Raw genomic sequence first — 18726 nt, 5'->3', positions numbered from 1 at the left:
AAGGAAGAAACAGATTCAATAGCTGAACAGGATGAGGAAGATGAACAGGTAGTAGTTCAAGAAAGTCCTCCTGTAAGCCCTGTAATTCCCAGAAGAACTACACGTGTATCTAGACCGCCTGATAGGTACCAGGCTAACACAGTGTGCCAGATTAATCAAGTTCCTAATTCTGTAGAAGAAATTAAAAAGTATCCTACTAAGGAAAAAGAAAATGGTATGCAGCAATGAATAAGGAACTGAATTCATTAAGAGATATGAAGGTGTATGAAAATGCCAAATTACCTGTAGGAAAGAAATCCATTGGCTGCAAATGGATATTTAAGGTAAAAATAGATAAAGATGGTAATTTAATCCATAAGGCAAGGTTAGTAGCCCAAGGTTTTAGGCAGAATGCTAATGACTATGATGAGGTGTTTGCACCTAGTCTTAAGGCAGCAACCTTGAGAGCAGCTTTAGTGTGGGCAGCTAGTAAAAACTATATAGTTAACCATTTAGATGTGGAAACTGCTTACTTGCACGCCCCATTAAAACATATTATTTATATGAAAAACCTGTTGGTATTAAAAGTGAAAATAAGGATAATAATGATTGTTGGTTGTTAAAGAAAAGCCTCTATGGTCTAAAACAATCAGGCTATGAATGGAACCAGTATATTGTAAAGGAACTAGACAATATAGGATTTAAAGCTGGTTTAGCCGATCCATGTCTGTTTAAGAGGGAGACAAATGGGAAAGTATCATTATTATTACTATTCACAGATGATATTGTTTTGATAACTGAAACTAATGATGAAGCAAATAAAATAATAGCATCATTAGGAAAGAGAATAAAGATCAAGCAATTAGGGGAGATAAAGAAGTATCTCGGTTTGAATATAAAGAAAACACGGAAAGGTTTTAAGATATCTCAGGAAGATAAGATAAGCAAATTGCTAAAAGATTACAAAATGGAGCTTTGTAAGCCAGCTAAGACTCCAATGAGTCAGGAGTTTAGCAACACTGATGTACAAAGCCCTGAGTTTGATAAGGTGATTTATCAATCTTTAATTGGTAGTTTGAGTTATATTAGTAATTGGTCTAGACCAGATATATCGTACTGTGTGAATCAGTTGGCTAGATTCAATTCTGCACCATGTGAAAGACACTGGAATGCAGCTAAGAGGATATTAAGATATCTTAAAAAGACAATGAATTATTCATTGTATTTAGAACCAAAGGGTGATTTAATTCTGTGTGCTTATGCAGATGCTAGCTTTGCATCAGAAAGAGACACTAGAAAGTCGACTTCAGGAACAGCCATAATGCTGGGTAAGACATTAATAGGCTGGAAGTCAATAAGACAACAGCATATAAGTTTGTCTACTATGGAGTCAGAATTCTCCTGTTTATCATTGTTATGTACAGAATTAATAATGTATAAACAAATGTTAATTGATATAGGTATAACTGTAGATTATCCTATAATTATACATGAAGATAATCAGGCAGCAATTCAAATGGCCACAAATATTGGAGTAAAAACAAGAAGCAAGCATACAGATCTAAGATACCTAAACGTGAGACAATCTGTAAGAAGTAAGATGATTCAGCTAGAGTACTGTATGTCGGAGGACAATTTAGCTGATAATTTTACTAAAGCCCAAGGTGCCATTAAGCACCAGGAGAGTTGTGAAAAATATGGGATTAGATTGTAAAGGTATTATATATTTATTTCACCCAAAAGGGAGTATGTTAGGTATAACATTGATACCAAATATGGTTTGGGTGAATAAATATATAAAACTTAGATATCATGGTTTAAGTGTTTATCACTTTAAGCACAATGCAGCAGGCAATTAGCCGATTAAGGGTGCGGTTAGAAGTTACTATATAAGGAAGCATTAGAAGCTGGAAAGCTTACTGGCTGTTACTGTGTGCTGCTGCGACTAACTGTGAGTGCCTGTGACTGAACTGTTATTGTTTGCTACTGTTTGCTGATTTACTGCGTAATTCTACTGAATATCCAGCGTTTGTTTCTCTGGAGAGTGAAACCGGAGGAGGAGAAGATATCTTTATCGGCTGATAAAGATATTGCAAGGACTCTTAACTTGGACTATACTAGTGAGTCTTACTGGATGGAAATACTGTGAATGACTTAATGGACTGAATGACAATGCTTAAACTCTAACTGGATTAAAAACTATTTAAACTACAAACAGTGTTTGTGTTCAGTGTGTGTATACTCTGGGGCTCTTCCTGGTTTGACTACTGCTGCAATACTCTTCTAGGGGTTAATCCCCAAACCCTAACAGATAGCCATCCATTTACTCGGAGCCAAGCTGCACTAAAAGCCTCCAATACAGGAAACACAATGTTGCCAGCCAATCAAGACAAAAAAAGCTACAAAACAGACAGAAGATATTAGAAACACCAATCAACCAGAACACAGCAAACTCCAAGACCAATAAACACAGACCAAGACTCCCAACCAATCAGGATGAAGAAAAAACCATTCTAACACAGCAGTAGGCTAGCACCAAATTTAAAACAGAAACGGCTGTGAAAGTCTGACTCACAGACAAACACTGTACAGAAGCCTGATGATGGCAGATGAGATTCTGCCGAAACATTGCTACAACTTTAAAAGCACAACTATAATGACATGGGAAAATACCCAAACAAAGCTGAATACCATACATATAAATACCCGCAAAAACTTAAGAAATATATATATACATGCACACCCACACATGCTTAGATGATCCCTTGTTGAGGTAGTCATTCTTATTCTCCTTCATTTAGGGATTGTATATTTATTTTTTAATTTATTAATATAGATTAATATCTTTTTATATCTGTTGTTTTTTATATCAACTTCAGTATTGCATCCAACTGTTGTGCACAGCTCAGAATCGCATTTTATGCGATAGGTAATAACCAACAACTTGAATTGCACTCAGGTCCCTTCCAACTCTGTTATTCTATTCTATTCATTAAAAACAAATTTCCCATACCCCAGTAGGTTGCAAGGCTTTACTGACAAAAAATTGGTTGTGTTCACATAAACTATCCCCACCCAAAGAAATCCATCAACTTCTTATGAGATTCTGAGATTTGTGAAACGCAGTTTAAAGAGCCCTGTTCTAGGACGGCTGCACAACCTTTCATTGGTGGACATCCATCCTTCACAATTCTTTGCAGCCCGGATAACAATAGCCTACCTTAAAAGATCTTCCTATAACTGTCACAAGTATGTGATAAAAGGTCTGCCTAGAATCAGCTATAATTATTCTGCTGATCAGTAAATGGACTATCTCTATATTCTGCCCAAGGCTCACCATGGATACGATTACTTTTGTATTTATATGGTTTGAATTTAGGATTTCATTCCACCCTTCTTAGTATTCCAAAGACTGAATTGTTCTTTGTTGCACATTTATTATGCTCAAGTAATGTATTGAACTAATGTGGGTGAAAAGTCACTGCTGTACAAATGTATTAGAAAACGTATTTTATTTTCTGATTGAAGAAAAAAACAATCTCTTCCTTGTCTGGCTTTGATAATTATTTATTTATTTTGTTAATTGTTATAACAAAAAAACACCTCCAACAATAATACAGGTTTGAAGAAAATTCCTCAGTGTATGTCATGTGCTAATACACAGCATAAAAATATATAAACCAATGTCTACAAGGACTCAAGAATATCATTTTATTGTCAGTTAAAAGCACATGTGAGAGTTTACTACTGCAACCTTCCCTCAATTTGTCAATTTTGTCTGGTGAGGTTTATGATATTTTTCATTGCTAGTTCTTTACATGGTAGAGGACCTTTGCCACAGCTTTCACATCTTTGTTTCTCACGGTGTAGATAATTGGATTCAAAACTGGAGTGACAACAGTACAGAGCATGGAGACAACTTTGTCCATTTCAAAAGCCTGATCAGAATGAGGGCACATATATGTGAAGATGACTGTCCCGTAGAAGATAGTAACCACCATGAGGTGACTGGAACAGGTAAAAAAGGCCTTACGCCTTCCTGACACAGAAGGGATGTGGCAGATGGTTGAAACAATCAGCATATATGAAGTCAACGTCAGAAGGAAAGATAGGAGGACAACCACCGCAGAGACTAGGAATACTATTGTATGAGCCATGAAAGTATTTCCAGTTGAGAGCTTAATCAAGGGCCCCAAGTCACAGAAAAAGTGGTTGATCTGGTTGCTGCTGTTAAATGGCAGCTGTGAAATTAAGGCTATGGGCAATAAGGAGGTCAAAAATCCAATCAGCCAGGAACCCATGTTGAGGAAGACACAAGCATGGCTTTCCATGAGCACTGGATATTGCAGTGGGTGACAGATGGCTAAATACCTATCATAGGCCATGGCAGCCAAGAGAAGGAACTCTGTGGAACCAAAGAAAAAGAAGAAATACAACTGAATGAGGCACATCTGGAAGGAGATTGCACAGGATGCCCTGAGGACATTTCCCAGCAGCCGGGGAAGAGTAACTGAGGTTTAACACACCTCAAGGAACGAGAAATGCCTCAGGAGGAAATACATGGGGAATTGCAAGCTCACATCTATATGGGAGAGAACAATCATTGAGGCATTGCCAAGGACTATGAAGAGATAGATGGAGAGGAGAATGACAAAGGAGAGCAACGGGAACTCCTGAAGCTCAGGAAAGCCAAGCAGCACAAATTGGGGGGCGGAGGTGTCATGATTCAGCATATTCTTGGTTCAGTCTGTACAGCCAGCATCAAAAGGAAATGGAAGACATAGGAAAGAAACAAAGCATGTTTGAGAATAGAGATGCTAGGGGCCAAAGGCATTTATTCTTCCAATAAACACATTCCAGGCATCCGTTCACCATTTTCAACTTTGATTCGAACAAAGCCACCTGAATTAACTTGGTACATATACACATTTAATATATAATATTATATACATATTAAAATCCATTTGAAATTTCTCATTACTTTGGAATGCTGATAGCTCTTGCTTACATTATGAAAGTATAGCTCCTTATATTCGGCACTGGGTGTCAGAATAGGTTGACACTTGGAAACCAAGGACCCAGAGTCTGGAGGAAGAATGGAGAGGCACACACTGCAAGATGCTTGAAGTCCAGTGTGAAGTTTCCACAGTTTGTGTTGATTTGGAAAGCCATGTCATCTGCTGGTGTTGGTCCACTGTGCTTCATTAAGTCCAGGGTCAACACAGCCGTCTACCAGGAGATTTTGGAGCACTTCATGCTTCCTTCCGCAGACGAGCTTTATGAGGATGCTGACTTCATTTTCCAGCAGGACTTGGCACCTGCCCACACTGCCAAAAGCACCAAAACCTGGTCCAATGACCATGGGATTACTGTGCTTGATTGGCCAGCAAACTCGCCAAACCTGAACCCCGTAGAGAACCTATGGGGCATTGCCAAGAGAAAGATGAGAGACATGAGACCGAACAATACAGAAGAGCTGAAGGCCGTTATTGAAGCATCCTGGTCTTCCATCACACCTCAGCAGGGCCACAGGCTGATAGCTTCCACGCCACACCACATTGAGGCAGTAATAGCTGCAAAAGGGGCCCAAACCAAGTACTGAGTACATATGCTTGCTTATACTTTTCAGAGGTCCGATATTGTTCTATGTACAATCCTTGTTTTATTGATTGCATGTAATATTCTAATTTTCTGAGGTTGTGGATTTGGGATTTTCATGAGCTGTAAGCCATAATAATCTCAATTATACCACATCACGGCTTGAACTATCTTGCTTTGCATATAATGAGTCTATCTCATATATTAGTTTCACCTTTTAAGTTGCATTACTGAAATAAATGAACTTTTGCACTATATTCTAATTTTTTGAATTTCACCTGTAAAAGGCTTTATAGGTTGAAATGCATAAATTGTATGAATTTATATCAATCAGCTTTAAATCAAAATAAATGGATATATCTATGTCTTTCTATGATGTAGCATTAAAAACCATACTTAGAGATTTCAAATTCAGAAAATCCCATCAGTCACCATATAATTCAAGTAGGAAGTTTCCTCAACTAGGAAGTAGGCACATATACTAGTTATCCCCAACCTGATGCTTTTGAGATGTGTTACAATTCCTATAGATGGGTGTCTCCCAACATGAGCAGCTTTGAGATGTGTGGATTTCACTTTGGTGGTGATGAATCCTGAGAGTCAATCAATCAATCAATTAATCAAAATACCGCTGGAATGAACCTTGGAAGTCTTCTAATTCAGCCCAAACACACCACTACTCAGTCTGGAACATAGACCACAGTGATTATGAAAAATAAAGTTCAGTGTAACTGATAAATTCCAGGTTGGAAAATGCACTTATGCACTTATAAGTAGACTGGACACAGAGATAGAACTATCTAAGTTTTAAATAATATTATATGACAATCATTTATATGAACTGAAATAATAAACATGAATAGAAAGTAGGAAAGAATCTGAAAAAACATGCATCCTCAACATTTGTACCAATAAAGAAAATGGATGGTGGCCATGCGATCAGTTCCAGGTGGCATACTTACATTTTTATTTTATGCTACAATACAGGAGCTATTTTATGGGGTTTTAAACCAAACTCATCACTCTGAGTAAAGATGAAGCTGCTTGAAAGAGTTGCAGAAGGAGGCTACATGTACTGTATGAACTGTGCTTTCAGAAGCTTCTTTTTGGAAACAAACTTGAAGCTGTGTACAGAGATGTAAAGGGATTTCCATTTAGCTCAACAAAAGATGTTGTCAAAAACCAAAATTCAGAACATTTAAGCTTATCAATATTTACTGCTTATCTATTATACTATTAATATTTGCTTAATTTTGCTTTCCAGACTTATATGGGAGGGGAAGCTTGCAATTTACCATACTATATATTCAGTAGAATAGAAAGATAACACAATGTTCAGCTTATTCTTGGGAATAGTCCCAGGTCATCTTTCCAACCACACATTTATATATTTGGAATATTGCATATATTTCTACTCAGTGTGGTTGCTCGGCAACACAAGTACTAGGGGATAGTGTACTCACAATTTATTGGAGCTTTCCATAGATATCTAAGAGCCATTTGGGGAAGAAAAAGTTGGAATATATAGACTTTTGGTCCAATTAGCAAGATTTAATGTTTCTTAACCATATCCATTTCAAAAATGACTTTTTTTTTCAGAATATAGTACACACAGATTTTCTATTTCCTTTGTGTGCAGATATGGTTATGGTAACAACTGAACGCACACATAATTTCATCAAACATTATTCTGTTTTCTGATAAATGGAGTATAATAACCAAGATGCCCTGGATTCTGAAGTCAAGCATCACTAACAATATCCAGCAGCAACAAATTACAGTATTCCATAGGTGTGGTATCTATATTTTCCAAATGTAATACTCTTAATTCCTAAAACAATAATTATCTCCAGAAATTGAGGTTAGTTTTATCAGGGACCAAACATGGTTCACATGAGATATTTGACAGCAAACTCTTTGTGCAGGAGGATATAGCTCTGAGGGCATATAAAGAAATATGTTAACTTTGTGGAATGAAAACTTCCACATCCTAGTTTTTAGCTCAGTACTCATTTGGTCTTCTGGGCCTTTACAATTTGTCCAAATCTTTTTATGTTTTCCTAAGCAGCCATAAGAATAATAAAAAGTATGATTATGCAATTATCTCATAATAGCTCAAGGACAGAGAGATGAAAGGAGACTCCTGTCACTTACCTTAATCAGAATCACTTGCCGAGATGTAATTACAGCAGAAGAAAAGCACAGAATTTCTATTACAGTAGCATTAATCCAGTCCAGAGAATAAAAGGTTCAGGCAATTGTCATACTTATCAGCTGATAATCTTTGGGTGGTAAAGAAAGGTTTCACTTACATCTTCCTTTAAGCATTCTTTCTCACTTTACTGCATTTGGATCTAACATGTAACATGTGCTGCAAACTATTCCTGTCAGTGATGCCTATCTTTCAAAACCACTCAAAGCAGCAATCACATAAGTTATGATCACACCCAAATTTTGCATTCATCAATCATGCTTCCACCTCTCTCCAAAGGCAAGCTAAGCAGGCTAATAACGGCAATGACGGAAAAGGTGCAGAGCTGCTGATATAACCAGCTGGGGGCCTCAGAGGGTTGCAGAAAGTTGCCTCAACATAATAAACTCACATGGACCAATTTCCCAGTTAACTTAATTGGAAAGTCAGTCCAACCGGGGAGACAAAAAGGCTGTTTACAACTTTCTTTCCCCAACCTGATGCCCTTGGCCAGAAATTGCAATGTTGCTTCAATTGCTCTAATAGGTGGCCTGCTAAGTCATTGGCTTGCTTTTGCCTGGAAGGACTTTGATCTCCTACGATGGTGTGGACAATTTACCTCTCATTCTATTGTGTGCCTGACCTGTAAGTAGAAAGCAAAAAGCCACACCGCCAGTAGCTTCTGTATGTAATAGGCTTGAAATTATGACTGGTTACTTAATTTTATTACCTATCTTATATTGTTAGTAGTATATTGGGATGCATAAGAGAGATTAGGAGCATGAATTTTTGGAGGTACAAATCAAATATCTATTTGTACATTACTATTTGTTGTGGCCCCGATTCCCAAGCCTATGCTGTCAGTGGAAGAAGACCTGGAAGATGAGGAGGAGGAATTGGGAATGCCTTCCTCCCCAGGACCTTCCTCTCTGGCAATGCCTTCGTCCCTGGTAATGCCTCAGGTTCCATCAGACAACCGAGAGGAACAGCCTGAGATTAATCAGGAGGAAGGCATATCGGAGCAGCCCCTGACAGGGAGTCAAGAGGAAGAGTGTTGGCTTGATCCTAAGCAGCGTCGTAGGGAGAAACGTGAGCAGCAACGTAGGAGGCGTGGGAGGGTCAGAGAGTGAGCTGAGTCATTGAGCCATGCCCCACAGGGGATAAAAGTGGGTGTGTTTTCGGCTGGAACTTTGTATGGGACAAAGTTTAATCTTACTTCAGATTTTCTTTGTGAATGATTTTTGTGGACTGCCTTGTAATTTTCTGTGAGTAGATTTTTATTTGTTATCAGTTCGGACTTGCCAGGCAGAGGGTGTTGGAATGCCAAGGATATTATCAGTTCCAAAGAATTAACTCTGTGAAGTCCGAGCCAGCTTGCCTGCCTGTGTTTGTGTGAGTTTGTATTCTTTCATCTTTTGGGAAAGAAGAAAAGTGAGACAGAACATTTTTGTCCCGTACCTGACTTAAACCATCTTTTACCTAAGATGGACCAGCAGCAGCAGCTTCAACAACAGCTGCAAGATGAAAATCAAACTCTACAACAGCAAGTGGCTCAATTAACAGCCCAAATTGCTTTGTTGCAGGCTCATGCAGCTCCTCCTCCCCCTCCTCATTGGAAATGCCCGGTGGCTGTGCCAGATAAGTTTTCTGGGCAGCCTGAGATGTTGCCGGCTTTCATGGGGCAGTGCCAGTTATTTATGGCTATGAGGCCAGAGGATTTCCCAGATGACCAGGCTCGGGTGGGGTTTGTGATAAGCCTCCTTTCTGGCTCGGCCGCCAGATGGGCGACACCTTTGTTGCTCAAGAACAGCCCATTATTAACTAATTACCAGGGTTTTTGGCAACACATGTGCCACATGTATGAAGACCCCATACGAGTGCAGATGGCAGCCAGGCATCTTAAGGACCTTCGCCAAGGGAGGCGCCCCCTGCAAGAGTCTATTTCTGAATTTCGGCTTTTGTGCCTGGACTCCAACTGGAATGATGCAGTGTTAATGGACGCCTTCCAGGATGGCCTATCAGATGAGCTGCAGGATGAGTTAGTTCGAGTGGAACTGGCCGCAACCCTCGACACTCTGGTCGTGCAATGCTTGCACATCGATGCATGTCTCCAACGGCGAAAGAACCGTCGTACTGTCCAGGAGCAGCCATCTGCATCTGTACCATAGCGCCCTGTGCTAACAGCGCCCCGGGTCACCCAACGTGTTGTGGCAATGGTCGAGGAGCCAATGGAGTTAGGAGCAGTCAGACCTCACCTGACGGCCCAGGAGCGAATGCGGAGACACCAAGAGGGTTTGTGCTTGTATTGTGGGGGGGGCAGGACTAATTTTTGTCGCTAATTTTTCGCTAATTTTTGTCCTCTAAAGCGAGGTGGGTCGCTCAAACCTGTGCCTGAATCTCGGCGTGATCAGTCAGGAAACGGGGCAGGCCTGACCTAGGGGAAACCCTAGGCCGGGCACATATCAAACACCTGCCTGAATTAGCGGAGATTGACTCTGGGCCCCCTCGGCATCTGATTTTGGACACTCGGGTTTTCTTGGCTAACCAGTTGGAAGGGATTCCAGGGAATGCGCTGGTGGACTCAGGGGCCACGACTAACTTTATGGACCAGGCCTTTGCAGCCCATTTTGAGGTCCCCTTGGTTCCGGTGGAACCTACAATGAGGGTCGAGACTATTGATGGGCAGGAACTTATTGCAGGACCCATTAAATTCGCCACCCAGCCTTTGCGCCTAGTCATTGGAGAACATGAGGAGATGATCCGCTTTTATGTCACCGCGGACCTCCATTTCCCATTAGTCCTCGGCATGGCTTGGCTTAGGATTCATGATCCTCAGGTGGCATGGTCGCGGAACGCCATTTCTTTTCCGAGTCTGCAACGCGTGGACCACTTCCGCCACACCTGTGCTGGCCAGGACATCACCACCTCTGCCATCTCCATACCTCCTGAACTGACGGACTTCATGGATGTATTCAGTGAGAAGGAGGCAGACCGGTTACCCCCACATCGGCCCTATGATTGCCCAGTGGACCTTCTGCCCAATGTACCACTGCCAAAGGGACGTTTGTACTCCATGTCTGAGCCCGAGCTGGCTGCACTACAGGACTTTTTGGACAAAAACTTGGCTCGAGGGTTCATCCAGCCTTCGTCGTCCCCTCTCTCAGCCCCAGTCCTCTTTGTCAAGAAAAGACAGGAGACTTACGCTTGTGCTGTGATTACCGCCGGCTAAACGCCATCACAGTGTGGAATAGCTACCCCTTGCCGCTCATTCCGGAGTTGTTGGAGAGGTTGCAGGAGGCCACTATCTTCACCAAGCTCGATCTTCGAGTGGCCTACAACCTGGTGCGGATGCGAGAGGGGGACAAATGGAAGATGGCATTTGGCACCAAATACGGCCATTTTGAGTACACTGTGATGCCGTTTGGATTGACCAACACCCCCGCAGTCTTCCAGCACCTGATGAATGACGTGTTTCAGGATATGTTAGATCAGTTCATGGTAGTGTACCTGAACGATATTCTGATCTATTCCGGGTCCAGGGACAGCCACCTTCAACACGTTCGTCTGGTCTTGCAACACCTTCGGGAGCACCAACTTTATGCGAAGCTGGTGAAATGTTTCTTCTTCCAGACTTCCATTGAGTTCCTTGGGCACATCATCTCTCCCAAAGGCATCGCCATGGACCCGCGTAAGGTGGAGGCCTTATGTAGTTGGGAACCCCCTCGTGGCGTGAAGGACGTTCAATGCCTATTGGGGTTCGCTAACTATTACCGGACCTTCATCCCGGGTTTTGCCAAGCTGATGGGTCCAATAACCCAGCTCCTTCGAAAGAAGGTCCCATTCCATGGGCCCCCCCGCAGCAACAGGCTTTTGAGGCCCTCAAGAATACTTTCGTCGCAGAACCCATCCTGAGGCACCCTGATCCGCATCGTCCTTTTGTGGTGGAGACAGATGTGTCCAACGTGGCTATTGGGGCGGTGCTGTTGCAAGCCCTGGTGGATAGCGCCACTCTTTTTCCCTGCGCTTATTATTCCCGGAAACTCACTCCTTCCGAACGCAATTACACCATCTGGGAAAAAGAGTTGTTGGCTAGCAAGGCTGCGTTTGAGGCTTGGCGACATCATCTCGAGGGGGCCTGACACAAGGTGGAGGTCCTGATGGACCATCGGAATTTAGAACATTTGTCAACGGCAAGAAAGTTGAACCAGCAGCAGATCCGGTGGTCATTGTTTTTTGCCCGGTTCAACTTTTCTGTGACCTATATCCCCAGTGATCACAATCGGAGGGCGGATGCCCTGTCCCGCAAACCCGAGTAACTTTGCCCCGAGGACCCCCTTCCTCCGCGGACAGTGCTGCCAGCAGAATCCTTGGCCGCAGTCCAGGAATCGGTGGACTTGTGGACTCAGGTGCGAGAGGCGCAGCGCCTAGATGCTTGGTCGCAGCAGAGGATGGGGGAGATTGGATCCGAATCCCCATGGACTTTACTCAAGCATCAGGGCCGGTTGTACGTACCCACGGGGCCACTTCGAGCCCTTATTATGACTCAGTGTCACGACAACCCTGCAGCTGGCCATTTTGGGTTTTTTAAGACTCTCCATCTTGTAACGCGGACTTTTTGGTGGCCTTGAGTATGGCACAATGTCCACGCCTATGTCACGTCCTGTGTACCATGCAGGCAAGCGAAAACCACGACAGCTGCACCTCCTGGTCTCCTCCAACCTCTGACAACTCCAGAAAGACCATGGGGACCAATTTCCATGGATTTCTTGACTCATTTACCACCGTCCTCTGGATTTACAACTGTGCTGGTGGTGGTCAACATGTTGACAAAAATGGCCCACTTCATTCTGTGTCGTAAATTGCCAACGGCCCGAACAACTGCCCGTTTGTTCTTGCAGCATGTTTTTCGTCTCCATGGTCTGCCAGACAGGGTAGTTTCTGACCGTGGTGTACAATTTACAGCCCAATTTTGGAAAAGCCTGATGACTGCATTACAGGTGCACGTGTGCTTGTCATCGGCGCACCATCCAGAGACTGATGGGGGGACGGAGAAGGTTATTGGCATTCTCGAGCAATACTTGTGTTGTTTTGTAAACCAACGACAGAACAACTGGGCTGATTATCTCCCTCTGGCGGAGTTTGCATTCAGCAACTCCCAGCACACCTCCACCCAAATGACACCATTTTATGCTAATGTGGGGTACCATCCACGGTTCTTCCCTTTGACACTATTAGATTCCCCTGTTACCGAGACTCGGGAATTCCTTTCAGAACTTCCCTCAGTTCAGCAGTTAGTTCGGCAGCAATTGATACAGGCCAGGGAAGATTACAAGTGGTTCGCAGATCGCTCTCGATGGGCAACGCCTCCGCTGGATGAAGGAGACCGTGTGTGGTTATCCACAAAACATCTTCAGGTTGACCGCCCGATAAAGAAGCTGGACCATTGGTTCATCGGCCCATTTCCCATTGAGGCGGTCATCAACTCAGTAGCCTATCGACTGACTCTACCGCGCTCCATGCAAATTCATCCAGTCTTCCACCGTTCCCTTTTGGTCCCTGACGCCCGTTCGTGTCATCTCTGATGTCCCACAGCTGTTGATCCACCACCTGTGCCCGGGGAAGATGGCGCAGTAGAAGGCAAGGTGGCCAGCATTAGGGATTCCCGCTGGCTGAAAGGGCGGTTCCAGTATTTGATCGAGAGGCAGGGGGATGGGCCGGAGGCCCTCTCCTGGGTGGGTGCTTCCACGATCCACGCCCTGGACCTTATACGGATGTTCCATGATTATTTCCCCTTGCAACCACATCCTGACCGTCAGACTCGGGGGAAGGGCCCTGCGGTGGGGGATAGTGTTGTGGCCCTGATTCCCAAGCCTATGTTGTCAGAGGAAGAAGACCTGGAAGATGAGGAGGAGGAACCGGGAATGCCTTCCTCCCCAGGACCTTCCTCTCTGGCAATGCCTTCCTCCCTGATAATGCCTCAGGTTTCATCAGACAACCGAGAGGAACAGCCTGAGATTAATCAGGAGGAAGGCATATCGGAGCAGCCCCTGACAGGGAGTCAAGAGGAAGAGTGTTGGCTTGATCCTAAGCAGCGTCGTAGGGAGAAACATGAGCAGCAACGTAGGAGGCGTGGGAGGGTCAGAGAGTGAGCTGAGTCATTGAGCCATACCCCACAGGGGATAAAAGTGGGTGTGTTTTCGGCTGGAACTTTGTATGGGACAATAATCTTTCTTCAGATTTTCTTTGTGAATGATTTTTGTGGACTGCCTTGTAATTTTCTGTGAGTAGATTTTTATTTGTTATCAGTTCGGACTTGCCAGGCAGAGGGTGTTGGAATGCCAAGGATATTGTTAGTTCCAAAGAATTAACTCTGTGAAATCCGAGCCAGCTTGCCTGCCTGTGTTTGTGTGAGTTTGTATTCTTTCATCTTTTGGGAAAGAAGAAATGTGAGACAGAACAACTATTAGTTTACCTTACTGTATGAGTTGTGAAGTGGAGGCAAAAGAAACACTAGAACACTAGATTTTGCTGAAAAATTAAGTAAGTTGTAAGGTTTTTAAAAAATATTTTATGGGATTGTAAAGGATACCATATTACTAACCCATCTTTAAAATATTACAGGCACTTGAAACCATTTTTGCCCAAACGTCTGTACAAGTTATGTAATTAATATAGAGGGTTGCTGGGAAGATCTGTTACCAAAGCAACAATCAGGTAAATGAGACTTCAGCCCAAGCCAAAAAAAGTGGGTTTACAAAAATGCCTCAGGCAGGTGTCCCCCCCACACACACACACACTATGGATGGAAACAGATGGACAAGCTGTCCATTACATGTAATGTAATGGACAATGCAATGCAAAATATTGAGATGTAATGCAAAATATTGAGCGATGGGGTAGGAGATGAGAGAAGAGTGGCAACAATAGCTAAGCCAAGGGAGGCAAAGGAGCTACACATTATTAAAGATCATTTGCAGGAAGGACTGGAGTATAGTTTAGCCCGGAACAGAATAGGGCAGGTGGATCACATTTCCTGATCTCCACAAAAACAGAAATTGTGATTTCTGCTAGATTCACCACTTGAAGTATGGGCAGATTCTATTTTGGGGTCATTCTTTTTTTTTTTTTTTTTTTTAAGCAAGTTTTATTAATTTCAAAAAACAAACAAATCATCATCAACCATTACATATTTGAACCTTTTTCCATTATAGATTTAACAAGTCAGATAAAACCTTATCTTATACAATACATTTCTATATTATTTCATCTATTTCTTTCTGACTTGATTATCATCACTCTCTATGTTTCTACAAGGTTTCACCAATACTCTCAAAGACATAAACAGACACAAACATACATATAAAAAATCTTTTAGTAAAGTAACTTGGCCCCAGGTACCTCTCTTTATATGGGCTTAATTATATTCATGCTCATCTTACAGATCATTACTTATTTTATTTACCATTCTGTATCTTCTATATAAACTTCTCCACACATTTCACTCTTCATAATTCTATCTTATTCAATCCATCTTAATTTAAATCATTATATTTGTATCTTTTGCCCATCCTTTATTATTCCTCTATCTCATTCCTTATAATGAAAAAAAAAAAGAGTTTCTCCTGAAATCACTAATCAGAGTATGATGCCTTTCTATCCTCTCCCTAAATTAATTAGATTAACATTTAAAATAACACCTAATACCCAATCTGATTCTGCTTGGTACATTCTATCTACTAATTTTTACTTTTAGTAACAATAAAAACAGAGTAAAAAATCAAAAATGTTTAAATACATAATATCCTCCTAAATACGTAGTTAAATAATAAATCTAAATAATAAATCTTATAGCATTCTCATTGCCTTTCCCTTCAATATTTTATTACATTTTAAAAATCAATCATTGTTAAACATTTCAACATTTTAATTTCTTATTAACTCTTAAGCCATTCTAATTTTCTATTTCTAATACAAATGTTGCAATACCATCTTGTGTACCTTGCAGAATCTTTTTTTAAAAAAATTTATGCTTTACCCATTATCCCTAAAAAGGATTCCTCTTTTCCCATCTAATTTTAAGACTTTGTGGCTTTTCTCCGCCTTTCCCCTTTCTTTCTTCCCCCACCAAATCTTCCTACCCCCCATTCTTCTAACCTCTGTCTTGCCGGCATCCCTTCTCTGTTGTATTCCCTTTTTCTCTTGTTTGCTATCATTGTATTTATTTTGCATCATATTTTTCTCTTTCTTAAATGTTTTTTTAGATCTTAAATCCTTCATTTTCCTCGCTTTCTTCCTTCCTTCTTTCTTAGATGAATTTTGGGATTCATTGAAGATGGCGTCTTCATCTTCCTCTTGTTGTTCTTCAGCTTCCATCTGTATTGTCTGTTCATAGTTAACCAACGCCATTTCTAAAAAAAGAAAAGCTTTTTCCATACCATCCTTACAGGCTGCTTTTGTTTGCTCATATTCATCCCTCAGTTCCTCAAAAGAAAAAGCCATTGTAGATCTTTTCTTTTCTTTTTCCCTCTTTCTTCTCACACCAACCAAAATATTCCAAAAGAAAAATAAGACAATCCCAAAGTCCACAATCCTCAATCAATCCAAGCCAAGCCAAAATTCCCCCTTTCTCTTCCAGGGGTAGTATCAGACAAAGGAAAAAAGAAAATTCAAATCTGTGTTTTGAAGCCTTATTAAGATTTTATTTCTATTTTCAAATCCTTAAGGCATCTCCTCCAAGAAAATCCAACCAGATAAATATATTTTTGTCCTCTCCTTCCGACTTATCCCAAAAAGCTAGTTTTACCTGAAAAAAAAACAGGTTTCTCAATATCCATTTATTAATTCCGTCGGGGGGGAGAGTAAACTTTCCTTTCAGCACCTCAGAATTGCCGCTTACTTTCTCTTGTGGAAAGAATCATCCAAAAAGCCATCACTTCCAGGAATTAAATTAAATATATCTCAGAGTCCTGGATCGACCAAGAAGACTTTCACTTTTAAAAACTTTCTCCTCTTCCTCCAGCGCATACTTGCCCAGCTGCCGGCTTCTTTGTGGCAGCCATTACGGACCGCCGCTGCACCTGCCTTGGTAAAAGGAGGTTCTGCCGGCTAGGGAGGGGTCTGCAGCACCCCAAACCCTTTCCCGGATCCCCTACCTTCAGCTGCCCCTGCAGGGCAGCCTTGCTCCGCACCCTTTCGGATCGGAGCCCCAAAAACGGCTAGCGCGGCAGGGATCGCGTAGCTTCGCGAATCCCTACCGCTCGCAAAGCCGACAAACTGGAAAAAAATCTATTTTGGGGTCATTCTGATTAAGAGTAGAAAGTATAGTTCTGAAAATCATAGGTTTATTTAAAATGGCATACAAACATAAAATTCCAGCAGTCAACTGCAAGGGTCAGTTCTCAAACAGCCAGGGAACAACACAAGTTCAAAACACAGGGAACAAAACAACTAGACAGAACAGCCATCCCACCCACCCAAAAGAGGAGACCGAGTTGTCCATTGGGTTGGGCAAGAAGGAAACACTGTTAAGAGAATTTGAACTTTGTTTCTAACTTGGCTTGTTCTTAAATCAATGTAGTTCCTGGTTTGTTATGGTTTCTACTGTTTTCAATAAATATTACTCTCTTTATTTCTGGGATTTTTTTTGTGAGTTAGCAAATGTGGTTCATTCCTGCCAGGTACATGAATCCTGGTGCTCTTTCCAGCCAAATGCCAGTTATCTTTACTGTATAGCAAATTAGACAAGTCAAACATCACCCTGAAACAAATTGATAGGAACAAAAATATAGAACCCCAACTAAACTCAGTTCATTGGAGACCGGAGAGAGAAGCTGATGAAAGATGAACTGAAGGAACCTAGTGGAATTTTGCAAATCTTGCAAGTGAGTACTTCCTGTGCTATTGATGTAAAGAAGAAAGATAGGTGGGGTGTCCCAACTATGAGTAAGACAGTGAAAGCTTCAGCAGCCATTCAACTTATTAACTGCATACCAAATAAGGCCTGGCAGACTAATGGTTTATCCCTTCCTTCCTGAGTGTGATTTCAGTTAACAGGACAATTCCTCCCTTGGCTAACAGCTGCTGCATGATAGCAGAATCATCCTTCAGAGCATATGCCTTTGTAAGACACCACGAGTGACACATTATGCATCTCATTCCCACCTCTGCCACAATTGACAGATGTGAAAATCAGTACTGTTGAATTGTCATTTAAAAATTAAGCACAGATTTTGTTACTAGATTCATCACTGGGCAAAATGTTCAGAGGAAGAGTTTAAAGCAGAGACCTGGGAACTTCAACTTCCAGAATTTTCCAGCCAGCCATGACTTCAATTTCTGGGAGGTGAAGTCCACAAGTCTTAAAGTTGCCACAGCTGGACACTCCTATTTATAGAGATATCTCAAAAGCCTGTCTCATTGCAGAGACCCTGGGACTCTGCAACCATCATAAATACATGCCAGTTGCCAAGCATCTGAATTTTGATCATGTGACAATGGAGATGCTGCATCAGTCGTGAGAAAAATGGTCATAAGTCAATTTTTCAGTGCTGATGTAACTTTGAATAGTCACTATATGAATGGCTGTCAAGGACTACCTGTACTCTTATGTTTTAATGATGGGATGCTACTAGGGAAAGGGCATCCAACACTATTCCTACAACCACGGGAAAACTAGCGAAAAGTTTTCTGCCAGTGTTCTGAAAATAAGATATTATTAAATTGTCTAGATTAGATTCTTTCATTAGGCAGTGAAATTGACTATAGAATGGCCAAAGTTCCCTGGAATTATATGAGGGAGCCCACCCAATGTCTACTTGCCCAAGCAATGGTTGGGCAGGTTAGGATTATTCCTTTAAAAAAATTCTTGATCAGATATAGCTTAATGGCACAACCCAACAAAATATATAAACTATCAAATATGACAGCACCTGGAAAAAGAGGGGTGGATTATCAAAACA

The 18726-nt window shown here is 41.6% G+C and overlaps 1 pseudogene; it reads right to left on the bottom strand.

Moving 5' to 3' along the window:
* Window positions 1-3785: 3785 nt before the first annotated feature.
* On the bottom strand, window positions 3786-4712 carry LOC113422672 (olfactory receptor 11L1-like; annotated as a pseudogene).
* Between the last annotated feature and the right edge of the window lie 14014 nt (window positions 4713-18726).

The sequence above is a fragment of the Notechis scutatus genome, chromosome 1 (genome assembly GCF_049901735.1).
Source record: "Notechis scutatus isolate UNSWTSFEM ecotype Mainland chromosome 1, rNotScu1.2, whole genome shotgun sequence".
NCBI lineage: Eukaryota > Metazoa > Chordata > Lepidosauria > Squamata > Elapidae > Notechis > Notechis scutatus.
This window is presented reverse-complemented; position numbering and strand designations above follow the sequence as displayed.